The 7,212-nt window shown below is 39.6% G+C and overlaps 1 pseudogene; it reads left to right on the top strand.

Annotated features, from left to right (window-relative positions):
* Positions 1-2,676: 2,676 nt before the first annotated feature.
* Positions 2,677-3,000, top strand: LOC149164561 (putative histone-arginine methyltransferase CARM1 pseudogene; annotated as a pseudogene).
* Positions 3,001-7,212: the final 4,212 nt, after the last annotated feature.

The raw sequence follows: 7,212 nt of genomic DNA, 5'->3' as shown, positions 1-7,212 counted from the left end.
TTATCACTGACAAAATTTCAATGCTAAATGTCTGCAAATGAGCACATGAACTCTTTTAGCAGTTTCGCAGCGCAAAATGTTTAGGTGGTTTCGTAGCGCATAATTCATAGTAAGCACTGGCTGCGCTACGAAATTGGGGATTTGTCCGAAATCATAGCTCACCCATATCACCTTTGTCTCCTATGGGTTCTGTGGGAATATGATATATGCATAGAAATGCCTGTTTCTGCAAATTGATGGTGAAGTTTGTAATTCATCTGAGTTAAAGCTTGTTAACCAGGATAAAAGTCCTCAAATGCACTAAGTTATTTAAGATCCCAGCTTGTATACAAATGAAGCTGAGACAAGGTGAAAGTTCTGGCAAATATGCACAGACAAATAATGTTCCCAAGGGAGATCTCCATACTGGTACACTGGCTACAACTGCCGTGGATGATGAGATTGATGTGCTCAAAGGTCTAATGTCAGATCTTTCAGATAAGATTGAAGATATCAAGGCGATGGTGTCAGCTCCACCGTTGTCTGAGGTTCTTCAAGCTCTTTATGATGATAAGAACGTTTCTCAGGATAAAAATGCTTGTATAAGTGTGAATTCCTCTCATGAAGTAGAAGTTGGTTATCGACTAAAAGGTAGTGCATATGTCATCCTCAAGTATACATGATTGTGGGATCGTGTACGTGTCAGTAATGAGCTTTGACAAACGAAATGTTAAGATGTGGCAAAGGGTACTAGCTGTTCGTTCATTAGTTCTTCCACCGACAAAAGACAGAGACACATGGTCGAAATTTGCTTATCTTTGCCGGAAAGGTGGTCGTATTAGTTAAGGTAATTCCGCCTTGATCAGACTGTTGCAGTATGATCCAGAATTACTCCTCCAAATACAAACTGGTCAGCTCCGCCTCGAGTTATTTTAGCATATTTAAAGTATCAGCGGTGTATTTGGAGAGGATTTTCAAGTATGTGCACTGTAGTCCCTCTGTTTTTGTAGTTGCATATGCGTATATCGACCGCTTGATTCAACTCAATTCAGAGTTCCGGATTACTTCCCAGAATGTACATAGACTTCTAATCACTAGTATGATGATAAATGCTTTATTTGGTTTGACTGATGGAGGAAGGTGTTTCTAAGCCAAGTTACCTTGAGAGCTCAAGCAATAAAAGCTGCCTTGATGCAGAAGAAACGTCTGTGCACTATGCTGAAGATGTTCCACGCACTTGTATCCATTCTTCTCCAAAAGAAAAAGATTCAAAGTTAGAAACAATAGTTGAAGCTGCAGAACCCATGGAGTTGGGGGATGACCTTGGAGGACAAAAGTCAGAGGTGCATGCCGGTGAGTGGACAGGTATTTCTCATATGTGTAAGGAAACAGATAGGCATATTACAAAGGAATCACAGCTAGGCTTGGTCGCATCAACTGAACCAATACATGGACAAGAAATATGTAGTCCATCAGCTGATCTTAAAGTGCCTATCAAGGCATCAGATGAGAATCCTGACTCTGGCTCCCCAAAAGGAATGAATGGGTGTCTAATTTCTTCTGAGATTGCTGATATGGATAAGAGAACCGAGTGTATTTTAAAAAAAAAAAAGATTTCAACTTAATGATTCAAGTTCTATTAATACAAGCATGATGTCATCCATAAACAGTAGTTTCAGTGGCCATAAGCCAAGCTATATGCCATTGAAAACGGTTGATGGTTCCTCTAGGTACAGAAAAGGTTTAAGAGAGCCATTGTCTGAATGTGGGGTTGTAGAGGGCTGTGAGACAAGAAACAGTAATTCCACAGAGGACGCCTCTGGAACCAGTTACTCTGCTGGAAACCAGGAGGATACAAGAATTGGTGTTGGAGATGGAGACTATAGAAAATATACTGCCATGGTGACAAGCCTTTATGGGGAGTCAGCTTCAAGGATTAATATGGAGGAAAATTCAACTGGAATTGATGAAGGAAATAGAGCTTCAAAGAGGTGGCCTGAAGTTGAACAGAATAAATCAGAAGAGGATGCCAGAAGGTCTACAGAAATTGATCTCCAGTTTGTTGAGGGTGATGCTTTGGAGGTTGCCAGGCAAGTTGCCAAGGAAGTTGAGCAAGAGGTTGAGAGCTATAATGAACCCCTATGCAGCTCCTCTGAAAAAGAGGTTAAAGGGAAACCTGTGCATTTGAACACAACAGAATCTGTTGGAGGAAGCAGACACTAAAAAGATGCATTTTTTATTTAAATGAAGACCCCTTCGAGATTTCTCATGATTTGGGCCGTGTTGTTGACAAGCACAGTATACGTGTGCTCAAAGAGGAATTTCATCGTGCTGCAGAAATCATGCAGGATGATCCTGATCCTTCTATCACATTATTCATGCCATATGTGCGGGGTTGATAAAATGCAGATGTTGATATTACAGATTCTCATCAAGTTAATAATTCAAGTGGCTCAACTGTAAGGTTTTGGACTGATGTAGTTCATTTTCTTGGGAGAGAAAATATGCAAGCATTTACAGTGGAATTCTTGGTTATTAAGTGCATAGTGTCAGATTGATCTGCATTTTGTGCGTGTATATTATCTTTGGGTCAGCATATACCAGTGATCAAGGGGAAAAATTGAAGAGGTTGAGTTGCCAGAGAAAGCAGATATTCTAATATCAGAGCCCTTGGGAACATTGTTACTCAATGAAAGAATGCTAGAAACATATGTGATTGCGAGGGACAGGTTCCTTGGTCCTACTGGAAAAATGTTTCCCACTATGGGCAGGATACATATGGCTCTTTTTAGTGATGAATATTTATATGTTGAAATTGCAAATAAGGCTCTGTTTCGGCAACAACAAAATTACTATGATGTTGACTTGACACCATTGCATGGTTCTGCGTTTCAGGGCTATTTCTCCCAGCCTGTTGTAGATGCTTTTGACCCAAGATTGCTTGTGGCCCCTCCTATCTCTCACACAATTGACTTTACAAAGGTCAAGGAAGAAGAGTGGTATGAAATTGATATTCCCTGAACTTTACTGCATCTGCGGGCACTTGAGTTCATCTGGAAGACTGTGTTTTGAAATTACACAGCAGTTTCGTAGCGCGCTACGAAACTGCTGTAGGTAGTGTTTTTAGCGCAGACAGGCAGTTTGGTAAACAAGCGGGAATTTTGACAGAGAGGCACTTGTTCAATCCACAAGGCTTCCAGCTCATTGGGGAATATGGTGATATGCGTTGTTTTTGAAGAATTAAAGAGCTGGGAACATGTTCTTTAAGTAGTGAAGAATGATGGGAGACAAGGACCGTGGAAACAGGGCACTTATCTTAATTGATTAATGAGCCATCTACGCAGCCAGTATCCAAAGCCAGCTCGTTCAGTGTATTCTCCTCCAACATATCTCGGCCAAAACAGAAAGTATACAGGTGTCAAGGATCAGAAAGTCATCATGCTACGAGGAGGACAGATTTGAGTTTTGAATTAATTAGGATCTTTTGTAATTACAGTTCAGCACTTATGTAATTAATGAATTAGTTAAACAGTAGATAGGAATAGTTAATAGAAGCCTTCGAGCTAGCTCTAGGTGGTTAAGAATGTATTCCTATATATAGATCAGACTTGGATGTAATTGGGGTTGGATGTTTTGAAAAAGAACAAGTCTATTTTGGTTTATGTAAAGCAGATTTCAGTAATGCAAATAGCTGTTGTTTCTTCTCAGGATTCTCAATAGATCTTATTGTTCAAATGTATGGTGGTTTATTCTCTTAATGTTCTTTTACAGTCTTGTTATGGCATAATCACTCAGAACTCATGTATCATGCTCTGACTTCCTGTATGCTTTGGCAAACTGTGTTCTATGTAAGTTGTGTTTGAACATTAGATGTAAAGAGCCCTGATTTCTATGAAAAGATGGTGTTTTTTGTTTACTGAGATTTTAGTGACTCCATAAGCCCAATGGGAATCAATTTGATATTTGTCCAGCCAGCATATTTTCTTCATGTGTCTTATAAGAGTTAGCCATCTTGTTCAATATTAATAACCTGTGAGAGAGCCCTCTCAGACTAAGGAGGCTAAGCCTTAGTTAAAAGCCTGGTTTGAAACAGTTACACAGAGTCTTGCTGATTGGCAGCCTTCAGTACCTGATTTTGTGATAACATTTTGGTGCGTCTGCCGGGAGCCTGAAGATCATTCTTTCCCGAAATTATGAAGCTGAACTTCTGAAGGTAGCAGGAGCTCAGAAGGTTTTTGAGGCTGCAAAACTACCTTGGCGACTCCATTGTTGAAGAATTCAAACTTCATACATTCATGGTGATTCCACTGGAGTTATGAAGGACCCAGATGCTATCATTCTTACTTCAAGGTATGCATGCATAGATTTTTCAGGGATTCATGGTTTCCCAAATCATTTTCCCAAGGATGCATATTTTCTAGGGAATGGTCCAAAATTCAATGGGGAAGATTTGAGTTTAACTTTGAAGCATATATCAGATTTTTGTGAATTTTCACAGCTTCTTAGAGTTAAACATGAGGATGTTTGCATTAGGTTATTCTATGATTCACTTCAAGGGAAATGTAAACGGTGGATTGAAAGCTTTCCTGCCAAATCCATTAAGTCATTTCAAGACCTATGGCTCATGTTTTTGGAGGAATGGATAGATAGGTCAGAGGTGGTGGCAGACTCTCCCTCAGTTGAAGGTTTTAAACAATGGAATAATGATCATAGTAATGGAGAAACAAAAGAAATTTTTTCTTTGTCCTTGTCCTCATATCTAAAATCCTTTGAGTGTAAGGCAGAGGATAAGATGAAATTTTTGGATGAAGTTGCCGAGGACATTGAGAAAGACATTAAAGGTTTGGAAGAACAAATTCAGGCATACAGTCTTCATAATCATGATCATTATTTTCAGAAGCTTTCTATGGCAGAACACAAGGAGAGAGTGCCACTTCCTTTCTCTTTCACGGTTAAGGAGCTGTACACTGTTGTTGAAGAGCAGTTTGCACAGCCGAAAAGTTACAAGAAAAATCTAGCTGATCATGTATTCTGGGATCCTGTAGCTGACTACATGGAAGAATTTTACTCTCAAGTTTTTCAGTTTTGCTATGAAGATCAGAGGCAGTTTCAGTGGCAGCGGTCATCATATTATCATATTGGCTCTGAACTTCGATGTAGTCAAAGAAATCAAATATCAGATAAAATAGAGGATTGGCTACATTGGAAATTTCACATAGATTGAGCAGAAAGAAGTTTGAAATTATTAGGGTAGGTAGGTAGGTAAATGCAAATAAGCTCAAGGTCAATTGAGCATTTTTTTTTTAGTAGAAGTAGCTTTCTTTCTCCTACAGTCATGCTGGTCAAGCAAATTTATGTTTGTCAAATAAATTTTATAAGGCACCGGAACTGCAGGTTCTTAGTGTACCACAAGGGCACACTATCCCAAGTGGAGCCACTGTTATCACTGACAAAATTTCAATGCTAAATGTCTGCAAATGAGCACATGAACTCTTTTAGCAGTTTCGCAGCGCAAAATGTTTAGGTGGTTTCGTAGCGCATAATTCATAGTAAGCACTGGCTGCGCTACGAAATTGGGGATTTGTCCGAAATCATAGCTCACCCATATCACCTTTGTCTCCTATGGGTTCTGTGGGAATATGATATATGCATAGAAATGCCTGTTTCTGCAAATTGATGGTGAAGTTTGTAATTCATCTGAGTTAAAGCTTGTTAACCAGGATAAAAGTCCTCAAATGCACTAAGTTATTTAAGATCCCAGCTTGTATACAAATGAAGCTGAGACAAGGTGAAAGTTCTGGCAAATATGCACAGACAAATAATGTTCCCAAGGGAGATCTCCATACTGGTACACTGGCTACAACTGTCGTGGATGATGAGATTGATGTGCTCAAAGGTCTAATGTCAGATCTTTCAGATAAGATTGAAGATATCAAGGCGATGGTGTCAGCTCCACCGTTGTCTGAGGTTCTTCAGGCTCTTTATGATGATAAGAACGTTTCTCAGGATAAAAATGCTTGTATAAGTGTGAATTCCTCTCATGAAGTAGAAGTTGGTTATCGACTAAAAGGTAGTGCATATGTCATCCTCAAGTATACATGATTGTGGGATCGTGTACGTGTCAGTCATGAGCTTTGACAAACGAAATGTTAAGATGTGGCAAAGGGTACTAGCTGTTCGTTCATTAGTTCTTCCACCGACAAAAGACAGAGACACATGGTCGAAATTTGCTTATCTTTGCAGGAAAGGTGGTCGTATTAGTTAAGGTAATTCCGCCTTGATCAGACTGTTGCAGTATGATCCAGAATTACTCCTCCAAATACAAACTGGTCAGCTCCGCCTCGAGTTATTTTAGCATATTTAAAGTATCAGCGGTGTATTTGGAGAGGATTTTCAAGTATGTGCACTGTAGTCCCTCTGTTTTTGTAGTTTCATATGCGTATATCGACCGCTTGATTCAACTCAATTCAGAGTTCCGGATTACTTCCCAGAATGTACATAGACTTCTAATCACTAGTATGATGATAAATGCTTTATTTGGTTTGACTGATGGAGGAAGGTGTTTCTAAGCCAAGTTACCTTGAGAGCTCAAGCAATAAAAGCTGCCTTGATGCAGAAGAAACGTCTGTGCACTATGCTGAAGATGTTCCACCCACTTGTATCCATTCTTCTCCAAAAGAAAAAGATTCAGAGTTAGAAACAATAGCTGAAGCTGCAGAACCCATGGAGTTGGGGGATGACCTTGGAGGACAAAAGTCAGAGGTGCATGCCGGTGAGTGGACAGGTATTTCTCATATGTGTAAGGAAACAGATAGGCATATTACAAAGGAATCACAGCTAGGCTTGGTCGCATCAACTAAACCAATACATGGACAAGAAATATGTATTCCATCAGCTGATCTTAAAGTGCCTATCAAGGCATCAGATGAGAATCCTGACTCTGGCTCCCCAAAAGGAATGAATGGGTGTCTAATTTCTTCTGAGATTGCTGATATGGATAAGAGAACCGAGTGTATTTAAAAAAAAAAAAGGATTTCAACTTAATGATTCAAGTTCTATTAATACAAGCATGATGTCATCCATAAACAGTAGTTTCAGTGGCCATAAGCCAAGCTATATGCCACTGAAAACGGTTGATGGTTCCTCTAGGTACAGAAAAGGTTTAAGAGAGCCATTGTCTGAATGTGGGGTTGTAGAGGGCTGTGAGACAAGAAACAGTAATTCCACAGAGGA

Source organism: Pinus tabuliformis, chromosome 5_1 (genome assembly GCF_031772625.1).
Source record: "Pinus tabuliformis cultivar Carrire ecotype Pingquan chromosome 5_1, CPIR1, whole genome shotgun sequence".
NCBI lineage: Eukaryota > Viridiplantae > Streptophyta > Pinopsida > Pinales > Pinaceae > Pinus > Pinus tabuliformis.
This window is presented reverse-complemented; position numbering and strand designations above follow the sequence as displayed.